The sequence below is a fragment of the Leucoraja erinacea genome, chromosome 33 (genome assembly GCF_028641065.1).
Source record: "Leucoraja erinacea ecotype New England chromosome 33, Leri_hhj_1, whole genome shotgun sequence".
In the NCBI taxonomy this organism is placed as follows: Eukaryota; Metazoa; Chordata; class Chondrichthyes; order Rajiformes; family Rajidae; genus Leucoraja; species Leucoraja erinaceus.
Genome location: NC_073409.1, coordinates 9,212,501 through 9,232,001, shown reverse-complemented (window position 1 = coordinate 9,232,001; position 19,501 = coordinate 9,212,501).

The following is a 19,501-nucleotide window of genomic DNA, read 5'->3' as shown; positions in this document are numbered from 1 at the left end:
AATTCTGAATTATGCACTGCAAGGGAGCAGAGCAAAGTATCATACAATAATGGATCAGTGCCATATGTCATTCAGGAGTGGAACAGAGCCAAGTATCTAAGCAAGAAACAATGCTTAGTTTTACCTAGTTATATCATCAAATGCGCTACGAAATAGCATCTGCTTATTGCTGCTGAGGTCCTGTCCTGCTGCCCACGTGGCTCCAGACCTGGTTGCAGCCATGTACAAAGATGCACTCTGAAAGCGATGTCAGTGCTTGAAGTTAAGACATAATTTGACCAAATGTGGCAGTAAGGTACCTGATTAAAACTGCATTAATTAGGATTATATTGCTGCAGTTGTACTTAAAATGATGGACGATGCTTTCAGTTGTTGGAGGCCAATCATCTTGACACGAGGATATTGATTTCCTGAAGGTAGTTTCCTGTAAGTATCCATTATTGGTCACCCTCTAGAAGTATAGTCACTGATGATTGAATGGTGTGTATTTGTTTTGGTTGAAAATGTTTTGTGTCACATTTTCTGTAAAATAACTGTCCCCTTTCCATTTTTTGTTTAGCTCTGATCTCTTTGAATTTCACCATCTTCTTTTCAAAACTAGCCATCAGCTCTACCTTGTTGCCGAGGTCGCATCGATAAGCAAGCATTTTCCCACGCTGGAAATGTTTTTCTAGCAGTGGCTTGATTCTTTCTATGGCCTTTAAATTTCTGATTTATTTTTTTTGACCCACTACTCCCACTTCATTCCTCTCAAAGTGTCAGTATAGCACTTCCTTCAGCCGAGGGAAAAAAATAAAATGAGCCTCAAACTTTTGCCTAAAGGAAGTGCTAATGGCCAGAACGATAGAGCTTTTCCATTGACATTTATCCTGATCATTTAATTTATCGAACATAAAATAGTATAAGGTACACAAAAATGCTGGAGAAACTCAGCAGGTGCAGCAGCATCTATGGAGCGAAAGAAATAGGCAACGTTTCGGGCCGAAACGTTGCCTATTTCCTTCACTCCATAGATGCTGTTGCACCCGCTGAGTTTCTCCGGCACTTTTGTCTACCTACGATTTTCCAGCATCTGCAGTTTCGGCCCAAAACGTTGCCTATTTCCTTCACTTCATAAATGCTGCTGCACCCGCTGAGTTTCTCCAGCATTTTTGTGTACCTTCGATTTTCCAGCATCTGCAGTTCCTTCTTAAATAAATAAAATGGTATAACACAGAATGGGACTTTCGGATCACAATGTCGGAGTCGAACATGATGTCAAGGCCAGTCTTTATCTGCCTGTATTGAATCCATATCCCTCCAATCTCTGCATATCCATGTGCCTTTCCAAAAGTCTCTTAAATTCTAATTTTTGGAAGCATTGCAGAATTCATCACTGATCCTGGTTTTCTGCATGCAATATTTGTAACTCAGGAGTAGCTTCCAGCATCCGGTTTTAGTTTCCAGATATTATTTAATTCCATCGCACTTCCATACAAAGTGGTGCAATGCTACTAACTTCAGGACGACACAACCAACTCTTGAAAGGGGTGAATGGCTGATAAATAGTGAATTAGAAAGCCAAAGTCTGTTACTGATAATCATAGCATTTAGAGGTGTGTGATTTGGGAATTGTGATGGCCATATTCCAAAATGACATCTGGGAAGAGAACCATCGGCCGCCCCCAGCTACGTTACAAGGATGTCTGCAAGAGAGATATGAAGGCGCTCGACATCGATGAGGTGTCCTGGGAGAGCCTTGAAGCTGACCGCAGGAGGTGGAGGGGCACACTGAACCAACATCTCAAACCGGGGGAAGAGAACCTGATGAACGCAGCGGCAGACAAGCGGGCAAGCAGAAAGGAGAGCAGCAACTTCAGCAGACCAAAGACCACACACAAATGTGACCTTTGCTACAGAGACTGTCACCCCCGCATTGGTCTCTTCAGCCACAAGCGACGCTGCTCTAGCCGAGGTTTGGAGCAAGCAGCCAACAACTAGGATGCATCACCCATGGTCAGTCATGACCTACATGCGATTTGGGAATACAATTCAACCGACGCTCATCTCAGTCATAATGTCGGGAAACCCAACCCAATTCTCAATTCAAAAGTAACGAGCAACCATTTTAATTACATGTTCAGAAAATTACTGTGTTCAGCCAAATATTATGATGCTCCGGGTCAGTTGCAAGTGTCTTGATTTACTTAAATGTAACCAGTATTTTGATTGGGGGGGGGGGGGGGGGGGGGGAGAGTGGTGCTATCTTCTTCCTACCTACCTGATGCATCATTCACATGGTTTCTGAAAAATGGATTACTTAAATGTACCATGATCAAAAGGTTGGCTGGTCCCAGCTGAGTGTGGGATCCTATAGTTAGCCCTGTATTAAGGTGCCCTCCCGTCCTTCCATATTCTCTGATTTGGATTCCCAAGTCTTTGCTTCACAGAGATGGAATGGTTAATAGCATCAGCTATCTACATGTATCTGGAGAAATTCAAACATTGTTATTTTTGGAGCCGTTACAAGAATGTAACTGAGCCAGACTAGGAGTGATTTAAAAAAAAAAATCACCACCCAGTAAGGAAAAGACTGATGACAACCAGTTTGTGTTGAAACCTTTGTCTGATTGCTGATCTTTTGTGCAATGTCAAATTTCTGAAGTCTAAAAATCAACTAAAATGTGTTTTACTTAATTTTGAGTGCTCTTGATTCCTGAGAAAAAAAACTTTTTGGAAGGTTTTGTGTCTGAAGTTCAAAATTTCAACTTACTATTCACAAGTTGGCGGAAATCTCTGCAAAGCAGCTTCAGACACATCCTGAGAGCCTGGCCTTGTCTATTCCTTTTGTATTTATAGCTGTAGTTAGCAGAAACTTGTAAAGCTTATTTTATCCCTGATAAGTATCAGCTAAGTATTCCTCTTGCATGTTAATATGTTTTAATAAAGTATAGTTTTAATGTTACTTTTTGTTTCAGTAAACTGCTGTTATATATTGATTGCAAGGCATTGGTGCTTAGACGGACCTGGCTGGCCTTGTCTATGAATCACAAAACATTAATTTAGTGTTACATTTATTTATATTTCATGGGAATTATAGACCAGTCAGCCTTACATTGGTAGTATGGAAGATGCTGGAGTTGATTATTAAAGATGTTATAGCAGCGCATTTGGAAAGCAGTGACAGGATCAGTCAAAGTCAGCATGGATTTATGAAGGGAAATTCATGCTTTTGGAAATCTTTTGGAAATTTTTGAGGATGTAACAAGTAGAATGGATAAGGGAGAGCCAGTGGATGTGGTGTATTTGGACTTAAAAAAAAGCCTTTTACAAGGTCCCACCTAAGAGATTAGTGCAAAATTAGAGCACATGGTATTGGGGGTAGGGTATTGACATGGATAGAGAACTGGTTGGCAGACAGGAAGCAAAGAGTATGAATTAATGGGTCCTTTTCGGAATGACAGGCAGTGACTAGTGGGGTGCCGTAAGGTTCGGTGCTGGGACCTCAGTTGTTTACAATATATATATTAAGGATTTAGAAAAGGAAATTAAATGTAACGTCTCTAAGTTTGCATATGACACAAAGCTGGGTAGCAGTGTGAGCTGTGAGGAGGCTGCTATGAGTCTGCAGGGTGACTTAGATAGTTGGGCTGAGTGGGCAGAAGTATGGCAGATGCAGTATAATGTGGATAAATGTGAACTCATCCATTTTGGTGGCAAAAACAGGAAGGCAAATTGTCTGAATGGTGTCAGATTAGGAGAAGGGGAGGTGATTCAGAATCCGCAATTCCCTACACATAAATGTCCTTATCTTAAACACCACCATCATACCTGCTTTTACCACCACCTCTTAAACCCTTTTGACCTTAAGGCTCTTTGACATTTACTGTATACTCTGGGGAAAAATGCAGACTGTTTCCCCTACCTATGCCTATATAGAATATCTATTGTATAGAAGTCTGGTAAGACTGCATCTAAAATATTTTGTCCATGTTTAGCCTCCCTATTGAAGGATATACTTGCCTTAGAGGGAGTGCAGTGAAGGTTCATCTTTTAAGAAGGGCTGCAAATAAAACCTTGGGAACTGTAGACCAGTAAGCCTAACATCTGTGGTAGGAAAGTTACTGAAGAGGATTCTCAGGGATAAGATGTACATACATTTGGAGAAACAGGGGGTGATTAGGGATTGTCAACATGGTTTGTGAATGGGAGATCATGTCTTAGGAATTTGAGATTTTTGAAGAAGAAACCAAGAACGTTAATGAGGGAAGGACAATAACATCATCTATATGGACTTCAGCAAGGCCTTGATAAGGTTCTGCATGTCTGGAAGGTTTGATTGCATGGGATCCAGGGAGAGCTAGTCGATGGATACAAAATTGCCTTTGTGGTAGAAACATAGAAAAATCTAGCCATCTCCCTGAAATGGAGTACGTATTTTCCAGGCCTTGTTTGCCATCAGGCATCTTTCAAAGTGATGTCCAGCTTCTTACATAGAAACATAGAAACATAGAAATTAGGTGCAGGAGTATGCTATTCGGCCCTTCGAGCCTACACTGCCATTCAATATGATCATGGCTGATCATCCAACTCGGTATCCTGTACCTGCCTTCTCTCCATACCCCCTGATCCCTTTAGCCACAAGGGCCACATCTAACTCCCTCTTAAATATAGCCAATGAACTGGCCTCAACTACCTTCTGTGGCAGAGGGTAGGTGTGGTAGGAAGCAGAGGGTGGTGGATGAACGTTGTTTTTTGGACTGAAGCCCTGTAACTAGTGGTGTGCCTCAGGGATCAGTGCTGGGCTCATTGCTGCCTGTCATCTATACATTCAATTTGGATGAGAAGGTACCAGGCATGATCAGTAAGTTTGCAGATGACACCAACATAGTTGGTGTTGCAGCCACTGAAGATGATTATCAAGAATTGCAGGGGGGTCTTGATCAGTTGAACAAGTGGGCTGAGGAATGGCAAATGGAGTTTCATTCAAAAGTTGCATTATGGATAGTCGTGACCTTCACAGTGAATTATGGTTACGGGGAGAAGGCAGAAGAATGGGGTTAGGAGGGAGGGATCAGCCATGATTGAATGGTGGAGTAGACTTGATGGGCTGAATGGCCTAATTCTACTCCTATCCCTTATGACCGTATGAATAGTAATGCCCTGGTGAATGCTGCAGAGCAGAAGGATCCAGGACTACATGTACATTGTTCTCTGCAAGTGGTGTTGCGTTTACTATACAGATCTTCACCAGCCAGGGAACTGAGTATGGAAGTCAGAACATTATGTTACAGTTGTATAAGATGTTGGTGAGCCCACACTTGGGTATTGTGTTCAGTTTTAGTCACCCTGCTTAGGAAGGATGACATTAAGCTAGAAAGAACATAGAGAGGAATTCTGGGATTCCAGGATTCATAAGACTGAACGATAGGGGGAGGTTGGGCAGGATAGGACTTCATTCCTTGCGGCATTGGAGACTGAGGGCTGGTCCTATAGAGGTGTCCACAATCCTGAGGGGACTAGATAGGGTGAATGCACAGTCTTTTCCCCAGGGTAGGGGGATCACGAACTAGACAGCATAGATTTAAAGTGAGAGAGGAAAGATTTAATAGGGCAATTTTTTCACCTAGAGGGGTGTTGCTATATGGAGCAAGCAGCTGGAAGAGGTGGCTAAAGTGGGTACCAAAGAACAGGCTGACCCTGGTCTCTGGCAAACAGCTGGTGTCAACTTTGGAACCTTGTTTGTACTCGTGTCTGTGCATACCCCAAAGCTGCTGCTAATTGCAATGAGCTGTTGTTTCTATCTCTACGCTGACTCTATCCTCATTACTCCCATTATGACTGCTAGTCTAATTGACTGTTAGTTCTTTGCTCATACTTTTACATACATCTTGGTCCATAATATTTAATTGCCAAACTTGTCGTGTCTGCAATCGTTTTACTCTTAAATCTTTTGGAATTGTTTCTGTGTTTTCTAGAATACCTAGTCATGAGCAGTACTTGTGAGGAGAAACATTAATAACTTAATATTTGTACGCCTCCCGAGGTTTCCAGAGGTGGCCAAATTGGATCCAACTCTGTCCTTTTGACGTTACCACCCAGTGTCTGAACATTTTCTCTCACCCCAACACACAATGTGCGACCAGAACAATGGTGTGGAAGTCATCGAACCAAGTCTCTGAGCGATGAATGCTTCGTCCAAGTTTATATATTTCTGCACTTAACAATAGTAATGAAAATAATAGATATGCAGTGTTATGTGGCTACAGACAGTTTGGAAGCATCTCCTGATAAAACAGATTATAATATATAAGCACGTAAAGCCCAAACACAACGTTTATGAATTAAAATGTCAGTGACACGTTGCAGAGATTGAGGGGAGAGGGTGAGTGTGTTGGGAAGTTCAGGCATACTGATGAACTCGACAAGTCCTCTCCCACAAGTGACAGGAATGAACTTTTCCTGACAGGGAGTTAAAGTGAATACAAGTGGAATGGACCAGGCACCCTGCAGTAATCCTTGCTCATGAAAGGAATATTCTCGCATTAGTTTCTTTTTTAAAAAAATAACAATAATTTTTTTTTTTTTTTTTTTTTTTAATTTAATTTTGTTAGAAGTACAATAATGTGGTACCACAGTACCTAATACTTATTGACATATTCTGTTTCGCATTAGTTTCTGAGTGAAGTTTCTGTGAGAAGGGCCAGTGTGGCCCTAATACATTTAGCACCATCCAACCAGACTACTGCCCTCCAAAGATCGCCCGGCAGTGGCAGCTCCCTCTCTTCTTTCACAAATATTTGTGACTTCTTGTGAGCAACCGTGCAGAACTGTGACTAATGAGATGAACTGTATCTTTTCCCGTACCTCCCAGTTCTGACAGCCCTTTAAAAATTGCTATTTGATATTTTATAAAAACTAATATGTTTGCAAAAGAAACCAGAGATCAGGCTTGGATTAAACTGAGATGATATATCAGGAAGCTTATTCCTGCTTTTCAATCATTGGAGTAGGATAGGACAGGTTGGGAAGGATATGGGCCAAACCCAGGCAGGTGGTAGTGTAGATGGGACATGTGGGTGGTGTGGGCAAGTTGGTCCGAAGGGCCTGTTTCCATGCTGTATCACTATGACTTTTCTGATTTTGTATTTATACCACCACTGATTGGCTAATTATTCATGAGTCAATCGACAGCCTGTCTCAGAGGCTGTTCCAGGTGTATCTACTGATCGGTGTCCACTGAAATATTTCATGCATCTTATTTTCCATAATGCTGCTGGCCTTGAGGTCAGGTTGGGGGAGTCCCCCCCCCCACGGGTACCATGTAATCCCGTGCTGCCTGCTCCATGGCTGGTTAGTCGGCGACTAAACCGTCTCCCCCACCTGGTTTGCCAGGTGAGGAGGGGGCTGTGGACCCCCGGCAGGACCAAAACAGGATCAAAGAGCGGATGAGCTCCTAGCGACCCAACGGCCGTCCACACTTCAGTAGAAGTTGTGATAACTGTCCTACGTAGCATTGTAAGACACCGTGCTCATTGATGTTTTCAATTATGACGATGATTGAGGTCAAACAGTCACCGATCGTTAGCTGACCAGAGTTGCTCGCATTTCAACAGAACCTCAGAACACTGCATGGACAGAAGGAACATAACTCCAAATAACTTGGCTGAGCCAGTTCCCTTCATGAGAATTGGTAAAATGGTATTGGTTTATTATTATCACGTGTACTGACATACAGTGAAAAACTTTGATTGCGTGCTATCCAGTCAAATCATAGTATACACGAGTACAATCAAACCAAACACAAGCACAACAGGTAGTGAAAAGAGAAAAATATATGACATAGATCGGCAATGATGTAGGTTAGGAGATAGTTACTACACCCTTAGCTTATGGGAAACCATTCAATAGTCTGATAACATTGGGATCCGGGATCTTGCCTGGAAGGAGAAATGTTTTTAAAGAAACAACAAGCTTTCAGTGCAGAAAATCATTTATGGACCGATTGACGGCTCGCTGCTGAAGCCTTGTAGTCTCGCCATGTTGCTTTCTAAACACATTCGGATGGAACATCAGCATGTCCCACCTGTGAACATCGAGCCATGCAGCCCGGCACTGAATCTCAGATGATAACACCCTCAATGCAGATGGTTAACAGTTCAAGTCCCACTCAGAGACTCAAATTCATTTCACTTGCACTTTATGTGCAAGTGACAAATAAAACTGATTGATTGAGCAAAGAATCCAGGGACAATACTGAGGGAGAACTGCTCTCTCAACGATGCCAACTCTCAGGTGATACTTAACTCAGATCGTGCTCTCTTGTTTGGATGTGAAAGATTTCCATGACACCATCCAATACGGAGTCTCTCTGGGAACCTGACAGTTTTTATACCGCAGCCATGATCACTAAAACTGGTTGTTGTTGCATTGCAAGTTTATTTGGCCTTCCATCACAGCGATGTGATGGATGTTTATGTAAATTATGTTGTGTCTTGGGTCTATGTGTTTGTAATGTATGGCTGCAGAAACGGCATTTTGTTTGGACCTCAAGGGGTCCAAATGACAATTAAATGTATCTTGTATCTTGTATTGTTTGTGAGATTTCAGTGTTTGCAAGTTGGCTAATGCAATTCCATTATTATGCCAGTAACTTCAAGAAAAGTACTTTATTGATTATAAAATGCTTAGAGTTGGTCTATAATTATGACACAATTTTGTAAATTCAATTTTTTTCCTTCATGGTTGGAACAGGCTAGGATTTTTGTGTAGACCCAGGCATGCTGGGAGAGCTCCTGCTATTGTTGAGGAAATATTTAGATTCCGCCTTCTAACCAGAGCAGAGCTTGATCAATGAAGCAGGCAATAGCCCCACTTGACTGTATTTCTTGACCGCAAACAAGATTTTTCACTTTGTCCTTGTTGCGACGATTCAAGCAGATATTTCACTTTGCTGGATCTTACATTGAGCTTGTTTCCTTCCTAGGAGAAGGGATGGAATAGGTTTGGGTGGAGGACACTTTTGGTTATGAAGCTGGAACCAGGAGGCTGTTCTCACCAGCAGGCTGTTCTCAACAAAGCACTGTCAGAGGGCCCTTGTCCTCCACCAAAGCCCTGCATCACAACTTCCCTCTCAATGACCTACCGGCTCCACCTTATTGCCACTTATCTACCTACACCACAAATAATTTACATTTGGCCAATGAACCTACTAGAAACTTTGGGACATAGAAGAAGGAAATCAGAGAACTTTGACAAATAAACAGATGGACATGGAGAACAGGCAAACTCCACACAGGCAGCAGGATTGACTAGGTTGCTGAAGCTGACAGTGACTCTCTGTGCCTCTTGTGTCTGGAATACTAACAGCAGTGTGTGCAAATACCACAAATCCCTCGATTCCTGTGCAAAATTCTACAGATTTAACTGTGGAATTAATTTCATGCTGAATACCGCATCTTTCTTTCAGGCTCTGGGCATTAGAACTTTGACATTTGGTTCTCCAAGCGAGTTTGTGATGGTGTTTAAGGCCCACACACACACACATAGGCTGCGATGGGATTGTTCTGACCCAATATCCTGCCACAGACCATGGAGGTAGCTGAACCGCACCTCCTCATGTCTGAAGGCTTCTTCCTGATGGAAAGGACTGGCCAGACTTAAAAATGAAAGAATGATATTTGGCGGCTTCTGTCAGCAGTGAAATATCAACCATTGTGAAGCACTAAACGCTGTCCCTCACCCAGCAACATGCATCTGCATATAGTTTTGGGGGGGGGGGGGGGGGGGGGGGGGGTTACAATGAACCTGTTCATCTCTGGACCTCAAACACCAACAAAACGCCTCCTCTTCATTCCAGCAGGTGGCAATATAACTTAATCTATTGCCTTAAGGTATTTTCATAAGTGTCAATAGATAGAGGCAATTTTAGAGATTTGACTTTAACTGCAGAATATCGACTCAAGCAGCTGCAGCTGGGTTGCATAAAAGCTGCATAAATGAAACACGACAGGGGTACTGATGGTTCTGTGACATGATGAGTGAGAGAAGCTAGTTATAAAGCTACACAAAGTGCTGGAGTAACTCAGCCACTTACTTTGTGTCGTTTTTGTAACCCAGCACCTGCAGTTCCTTGTTTCTAGTTGTAAGGCTGTTTTCAAGGTAATAAAAATTGCCTTGAATGGTGGATTTGGTGAACAAGATCCTGAAGACTAGTTTTTGGAGGTGGGGGGTGGGGGGAGATTTGGGATTCTGTGAAAGTTGAACACAGCTAGGACTCTGCTGATGTCATTTGTATCTATGTTTACTGGGCACACCGTCAGCAATCAGAAGTTAAAATCCCAATCCTCTTGAGCTCTCTCCCCACCTCTCTTCATCCAGGAGGATGACAGAGGATAGTGAGATCGGTGTGGGATAAGCTAATATGTTAGAGCATGTTGCGGTCAAGGAGGAGGAGATGTTGTTGGGTCTATTGAAGAACATTAAGGTGGATAGATCTTCTTGGTCTAAAGGGATCTTTCCCAGGTTGTTGAGGGGGCAGTAAGGAAGATTGCTTGGGGTCTTTGTTCCCTCTCTAGTCACGGGAACGGTCCCAGAGCACTGGGGATGTTGTTCCTTTGTTTTAAAGCCTGGCTTTAAGGATAATCCAGTTGATTATAGGGTGGTGAGCATTACATCAGTAGTTAGGAAGACTTTGGAGGTGATTTTTAAAGACAGGATTTACATGCATTTGGTGAAGCATTGGCATATTTGGGACAGCCAGCATTTGTATGAGGCAGATCATGCCTTTCAAACTTGATTGAGTTTTATGAGGAGGTGACAGAGATGATAGATAAGGATAGGGTCGTGTATATTGTCTACATGGACTTTAGTGAGGCTTTTAACAAGGTCCGCCTTTCAAGGCTGATCTTTCTGAATGACATAGGCATTTACCATTGTCAATTGAAAGCAAGAGGCAATTTGCAACATTGATTTCCCCCGCCCCTACCCCCCAATTCTACTCCTTCCCTGCCAAAACGGATAATATCTATTTGATCCAGTGGCTGACGTAAGACCATCTCCCTCTGGGTTCCTTCACAAAGAAAGATCCGCCCCAGATTGCCATTTGTCTGTTTACATCCACAGATGCTGCCAGGTCCACTGTGTTCCTCCAGCAGCTTGTTTTTTTGCTGGTTTCAGCATCTGAAGTCTCTTATGTCTTCATTATAATCAAACCTTGCAATTCTAGCTACAGCCACTGGATGGTGACCAAGAGCATAAGCTTGGAATGGTTCCCCTTATTCGAGTTATTTTGAGTGAAGGCACATTGTATCAGCTAGTTCTGGCAGACTTTCCTTTTTGGATGCAAAATGCACTCAAAGTTGCACTAATTTGGAAAATGTGAGGTTTAAGTTCCCCTTAAGCCCAATTAGTAATATCAGGAAGATAAAATTGCGTAAACACTGTTTGAAATGGAAGTCTGTAATAAACTGGCATTAAATTCCCTTGACGTATTTTTAAGAATGTGATGTCTTATTAAGAAAGTTAGAAATGACATAGTAATCCCAAAGAAATAATCCCAAAGCATGAGTGAGATTGTTCGATCTTTTGCCAGCTAGCAACTTGGTTTAAATAACTGTAGCATACAGAATCATGCTTTAGTTGTACACAACACTCAGTCACTTTCCTTAAGATTTAAAGTTTAAAAAATATGTTTACTAGTACCCTTTGACAGTAATAAAATGCTGCTTGCAACTGATGAGTGACCTCAGTTTGCTGAGACTTGTGAATCTAATCTGAGATAGGACACAAGTTGCTGGAGTCAGGCAGCATCTCTGGAGGAAAGGGTTAGGCGATATTTTGGGTTGGATCTCTTCTTCGGACCCTTCGTATAAACCAACATGTGCAGTTATTTCTTATTACAATTTGAATCTAATCTGAGGCTGTGGTCAGTTTTCCAGGCAGAATTGATTTAAAGAAACATAGAAACATAGAAAATAGGTGCAGGAGTAAGCCATTTGGCCCTTCGAGCCTGCACTGCCATTCAATATGATCATGGCTGATCATCCAACTCAGTATCCTGTATCTGCCTGAAAGAATGTGAAAACCAAATGTAACTGTTCAAAGGTAGATAAAAGTGCTGGAGAAACTCAGCGGGTGCAGTGTTGAAGGAAATAGGCAACGTTTCAGACCGAAACCCTTCATGTAACTGTTCAAAAGCAGGAGAAACTGTTCCTACAAAAATGTGACCTGGTGTAGATGTTACTGGTCTGAGGGAGAACTGATTACTAACTGTTTACTAACAATGGAAGTTAATGGTGGGTTAACCTAATTCAGTAGCATTGAATGTTGGTACCTGTTTCAATATGAGAAGTAGAAGTGGGACTCGGCTCCTCATACTCCTCCTGCCCCACTCCCATCCCCTCGCCATTGAATAAGATCACGAGGAATCTGGATGATTCATTCTTCCTATATGCCCCACGGGGAATTTCACAGTTTCTTTCACAAGTAACTTATTAACATTAGTCGGTCCAACACTTTGTATCCTTCTCCAGTTGTCGTTGAGCGGAGTATTTTTCTAGGTCAACTGGAGACGCGTGGGCCTTAACTTACTTCCTAAAGGACGTGGATGAACCAGGAAAGATTTTCCACCACCCTATTGTTTTTATGAACATTATTGCTGATCGAAAATTTTAACTCCAGTTTGACTTACTTCACTAACTCTAAATTCCTCTGGTTTTGTGCTGGAATTTGAGTTTACCCCTCAAAAAACCATTCGATAGTTCATAGGTTATAGGAGCAGAAGTAGGCCATTTGGCGCATCGAGTCTATTCCATCATTCAATCATGGCTGGCCTGTCTTTCTCTCTCAGCCCCATTCTCCCGCCTTCAACCCATAACCCCTGGCACCCGCACTAAGCAAGAATCTGGCAATCTGCGCCTTAAAAATACCCAACGACTTAAACTCCACAGCCGGCTGTGTCAATGAATTCCATAGATTCACCTCCCTCGGACTAAAGAAATTCCTCCTCACCTCCTTTCTGAAGGTACGTCCTTTTATTCTGAGGCTATGGCCTCTGGTCCGAGACTCTCCCAGTAATGGAAACATCCTCTCCACATCCACTCCATCCAGGCCTTTGACATATTCAGGAAATTGGATGATATCAATAGTTTAACTGTAGTGCAATGTACTCTTAGCAGAATAGTAGAAGGAATGGCACAAGCTGTTTGTGCTGCGTATTAAAATGCATGCAGTAGTTTCAATTAAACCTGCCATTGAATACAAGCTCTGTTAACAAAGATGTACATGGGTAAAGTTTACTTGACTAACACATGGAGAGTGTGCACTTTGTCATAAGGAAAGGTTGGACTGGCCAGGCTTGGCTCCATGCGGTTGAGAACTATGAGAGATGCCTTGACTGAAGAATCTTGACAGGGTGGGTGTGTAGTGGATCTCTCCTGTTATGGGGAATCTAGAACTATTTAAAGATAAGGGTTGCCTATTTATGATAACATGATTTTTTTTTTTGGTCTCAGAAGGTTGGCTGAGTGGTAGGTCAAGACTTGATAGGCAAGAGGGTGAAAAATTACTCAGTTACAATTAGATACCCACAATCTTATTAAAGAGCTACTGGGCTGAGTAACTCCTATTTTGTATGTTTGTAGGTATATAACTGCACAGTGATGTCCCACGTAAACCCAGTTGTGGACAATGTATATTGGATTTTAGTGTTGGTTCTCGGTCACTAAGTCAAGTCAAGGGAGTCGAGTCAAGATTGTTTAATTGTCATATGTACCGAGAATGGAACAATGAAATTCTTACGCAACAGTTTAACGGGTCTGTAAACGCTATACATACGGACAAGATATTATAATTTTTAAAAATTCAACAAAGTATTCACAGTAGACAGACACAGATAGCTGGAGTAACTCAGCGGGACAGGCAGCATCTCTGGAGAGAAGGAATGGATGACATTTCGGGTTGAGACCCTCCCTCAGACACCCATTCCTTCTCTCCAGAGATGCTGCCTGTCCCGCTGAGTTATTCCAGCTTTCTGTGCCTATCTTCGGTTTGAACCAGCATCTGCAGTTCCTTCCTACACATAAAGTATTAACTGTAATACTAGTGCAAAAAACAGTAAAGTCCTCAGTGCAACCAAGACAGTCATTGGAAGTTTATAGTTGATGAGAAAAATAGGAGAGGTACAGCCATTTTGTATCTGCTTTGAGAAGGAGTTTAACGTGGGGTCTGCAACTTTTCCTGTTGATTTCAGCTTTGCTGAAGCACAGCCATGAAATTGCCACATACACATGGCTCGTTATGTTGCACATTGATGGATGAGAGGGCAGCAAAGCATAAAACATTATTATACTGACAATAAAAGATTGGAGTGGTTTTACTGCAGTGATGTTATCACAGTTATGATTTAATCAATAGCAACTCAAGAAGATTCATGGTCTGAGCTCACTCTACCTGCCAAGTGTCCGGTAACACCTGTATCGTAGTAATGTGGACTTGAATCTGGCAGATGTGCGTTCCATTGCCAGCTGCAACTTGACGTGGGTTGTCCTGAGCTGCTTGACATGCAAACATCTGTGCTTGGACCTTTTTCAAGTTTGGGAAAAAAAGTATTGGCAGGAGTGAAGCAGCTTGTCTCATTAGATTAAATTGAGTTAAAAATAAGTTCCCTTTTTCAAAAAAATCCTCAGGCTGTGCAAAGGGGAGCGGGGATTTGTTTTCACAATGGCATTCAACGTACACAGCCAAGTTTGTGTGAAATTACCTATAATAGCTGATTTGAGCTGCTCAGGAGTTCGGCTGGTTGGGCTCAGACTCTCCTTTCCCCAGTCTGTTGTGTGATTGCCGTGCATTTCATAAACAAGTAATAGTGGCAAATATCCAGCTCTAGTAATGAGTTATGAACAAGATTGATTGAACTGATTGAAAGATACAGCACGAAACAGGTCATTCGACCCATCGAGTCTACGCCGACCATCAATCATCAGTTTGCACTAGTTCCATGTTATCCCACGTTTGCATCCACTCCATGCACACTAGGGGCAATTGTACAGGGGCCAATTAATCTACAAACATGCACGTCTTTTGGATGTGGGAGGAAACTGGAGCATTGAAAGGAAACCCCAACAGGGAGAACATATAAACACAATACAGACAGCACTCGAAGTCAGGATCGAATCCGGGTTTCTGTTACTGTGAGGCAGCTGCTCTACAAGCTGAGCTGCTGGGCTGACCTATAACTCTACACATTGTACCCCAAACATGTGGAACCTTCCACTGACTTACAACTGTGCATTTTGCTTGCAACAGCAACAACCTCCTTACATAGTAGTTTCAACATAGAAAGTTCCCATGGGATGGATATCAATGTTGTGGCTGAGCCACATGACGTGGATAATAGAAAAGACAGGCACAAAGTGCTGACGTAACTCAGCGGGTCAGACGGCATCTCTGGAGAAAAAGGATGGGTGGCATTTCATGTCGGAAAGTTTTTGTGCCTGACCCGAAAACTTGATCCGCTGAGTTACGCCTGCACTATGTGTCTATTTTTGATATTAACCGGCATCTGCAGTTCTTTGTTTCTACATGGATGATAGCAAGGTTGGTCAAAAAGATATGTTCAGCGAGATTCCTTCAAAGCTGAAAGAGGGCTCATCAGGTTGAGAACTTCGGGAAGCGAATCCCAGTGGTTGTATCCTTTGTAGCTGAAGGAATGAGCAGGTGCCCAGTGAAGTGATTTAATTCAGGGACGTGGGGAGAGGTCAGGTTTAGAGGGGCATGAGAATGTATCTCAGAGGTGGTGAAATGGATCATCAGCCCCATCGGTTGAACTGCCCCAAGTCTCATCTCTTTCTCTCCATGCCAGTTCCTTGGCACTCTCAACCCCCCCGATCTTTCAAAAATGTGTTCACCTCCACTTTAAGTACCTGAAGGTACTAACGTTCACAAGTCTCCATGTCGGAGAATCCCAGAGGTTCACCACCCTCTGCGAGAAATAACTCCCGCGCGCCTCAGTTTTAGATGAACGCTCCCCAAACTTGTTAAAAAAAGTACCCGAGCAGAGAGAATTGATCACAAAGATCAGCTGTGGATGGGATCAGCAACATATCAGGATCACTGGGAATAGGGTTGGCAGAGCCGAAACGGACCTTGAGGTCAAGATGACATTGTAGAGACACGAGGAGTGTTAGGAGAGAAACTGGTGGAAAATGTGGGTTTGTGTGGGGCATTAAAGGTGGGGCAGAGGGACAAGGGCTCAACATCAGTGACAAGGCAGGCGAGGGAGGTAAGCAAAGAGGGAGGGTACCGGCAAGTTGTTTGCAGCCGGGAAAATAAATATGGGGTAAAATAATCCTGGAATAGAGAGCAGCTTTGCCGGGCAAGAGCATGTTAGTGTGACCTAGCTAGATCGGAGAGGGAATAGCTAAAGCAGTCGGTCCCCAGGGCTTTTAATAGGAACGTGGTGTGACTCAAAGAGCAGCTGAGCCTCGTGTGTGGATGAATCATGTCAAGGAGCACTGGACTGTTTAGAAACACCCACATTCATCTCCTGATCCTTCCAGGCCTATGACACTGGCTGTGGGGGTGGATGAGGGAAGGCTGGTGGACAGATGGGGCCAAGAGGAAAGAACAATCCGTTGCCATTCCCACTCCTGCTGCTGTCCACCAACGCGTGCCAGAATGTGTGCAACTCTAGTCATTATCCTTTACGTCAGCCAGTGTGGCTGCACTGTAACGCCAAGGGGCCGGGTCATTTCCCTGCTCAGACCTCACCATTGTCGTCATCTATGCTCTGGAGCTGTGGTGCAGCTTCAAGTCTGGCCCACTCCCAATGCCCCTGTTGCTGTACACTGCAATGGGGATTAACAGGGTGGTTGGGTCAACTGGAAGTGGTCAGTGTCCAAGCTGAAGACAAGATGCTGCTACTCTGTCAGTGACTCTACTAAAGAATCTAATGCCCTGGGACCTCAGCCAGTGAAGCAGCATCTGTGGAGAGAAAAACCCGTCAATGTTTCCTCAGAACTGGGAGACATTGACTTGTTTCTCTTTCCCTGGATGCTGCTCAACTGGCCGAGATCTTCCACTACTATTGGTGTTTCAGATCCCAGCCTCTTGTTGTTTTATTTGTTTTACAGTGAAACCAAACATGCAGGTACAGCAAGCAGTTAAGAAGGCAAATTCCTTCGTAATAAAAGAATTTGAATAAAAGAGCAAGGGTGGCTTGCTGCAATTCTATGGATGCAGGTGAGACTCCACTTGAAGTGGTAGTGAGCAGTTTTGGTCCTTTTACCCAAGAAAGGTTATGTTTGCCAGAGAGGAAGTGCATCTCGTTGCATTTCGTTGTCTCTGTACTGTACACTGACAATGACAATTAAATTGAATCTGAATCTGAATCTTATTAATACTTGCAAAATTCCAACAGAGCTAGACAGACTGAATTTGGGTGACAAGAATAAAGGTTCACACTTTTAAGTTTTATATAGGGCAAGATATTTCAGAATGAGATGAGAAATGGCTTTGTGTTCAGATTGGTGAATCCCTGGAATTCACTGCTGCAGAAGGTTGTGGAGGCCAAGTCACAGAATATATTTTAAAATTAGTTGGATTTATTGCTGCACACATCAGGCATCGAAGGATACGGAGAACAAATAGAAATTAAGCTGTTGAGAGAGAAATAGAGTCGTATATAGCATGGAAAGATGCCTTATGCCAACCAAGATACCCAATCTAAGCCAGTCCCATTTGCCTGCATTTGGCCCATATCTCTCTGAACCTTCCGTATCCATGTATATGTCTCAATGTCTTTAAAATGTTGTTATTTGTAATTGATGGTGTTGTAATTGCAATTGTTAATTTAATTGATGTTGTGGATCAGCCATGATTGTATTGAACGATGAGGAGGCTTGAAGTTCTGAACAGCTTGCTACTGCTGTCTACTGTTTCCATGTTTAATAGACTCAATCTTTATGGAATCCAAATTGTTTAGAAAAGACATTCCTCTTTCACTATAGAACAGCTCATATTTTGAAATTGTTCCTCCCAGTTGTTCTATGTTGCAGACAATGACTTTGTGAAATAGTAGGGAATCTCCTGAGGTGTTTACACAACATGCTCAATGCTCTACATACTTGTTAAAACAACGAGAGCTGCTCTGTTGCTATATAATATAAATAAAAGGGAAGATGGAAAGCGTCTGTTATCTGCCTTTTCAATGGTTGGTAATCTGAGTTTGGATAAAAAATACTGGGCCTTATGGATATATCATCCGTTGTATAAACAGCACAATGCCTACTGTTCGTGCCAATGGAATCTGTGTTGACTTAATGTTCTCTTTAGAATCGATGCTGCATAAACACAGGAAGGGGAAAGAATGGAGTTTAACCCCTGGGCTGGACGGGAAGTGTTCTACGCTCCACAATCCGTGCTGAGAAAGTTACCTGACTCCTTGCATTTATATATCGCCTGGTATCCGTTTCAACCAGAACCAAATTACTTCACAATGAAGTGAGTATTAATGATGCACAGATACGTTGTGTAGGTAACATGGAGTCATGTGGTCATCTCTTACGGTTTGGGCAAGGCCAATATTTATCACCCATCCCTAATTGGCCTTGAGAAGTTATGCTGAACAATTAAACTATGGACATCCTTCTAGTGAAGTTTCTTCCACAACGTTGTTCGAGAAGGTGTTCAGGATTCAGACCTGGCCAGTGAGATATTCTCAGGTTTGGACTCTGTGATGGTGATTCCATTGAATGTCATGTGGAGGTGAGTCTTTGCCTGGCACTATCAGTGCAAATGTGAGCCCGACAAGAATGTGTCACATACGTTCAGGAGGACATGGGCTGCGGCATCGAACAACATTCGCTGGTCCATCTCAACTCCTTCCTCAGATCCTCCCGTCACAGAAGCCAATTTGATTCAATCTAAAAATTGGCTGGAATCACTGGAGACAGCAAAGGCCTTGGAATTAGACAGCTCCACAGCTGAGGGGCCTCTAGTCTACTGCTCCACAACCAGCTGTGCCTCAAGTCAAGTTGCTCCACTATGGTTACAACTCTGGCATTGATCCCAACAATGTCCGGGAATGTACTGGTTACAAAATGCAGGATAAATCCAGTCCAATGAATCACCCCCAATCAGCCCAGTGCCAAACATCACAGAGTCCGAAGTCCCATCTACGGGGCTGACACTCAGCAATAACTCACTCACTAATGCCCAATTTGGTTGAAGAGCATGTTTCCATATTTGGCAATATGATAATGTGGACAATCTCATGTGGTGCCGTTGGTTGAGAGAGAAACACTGGGCAGAGGGTGAGGAACAACTCCTCTGCTCTTCTTTAGAACACAGCATTCAGGATAGACCAGGGTTTGATTCAGTCGCCCATACAAAAAGCTGGCACACCTGACTCTGCGGCAATCCCAAGCGAATTGTCTTCAACAAAGAGAATTGCCAGCTTAGGTTTTGTGCTCAAGCCTCGCGTGTCGCTCTTGAAGTTGAACTTGGAGACGCAACTGTAGGA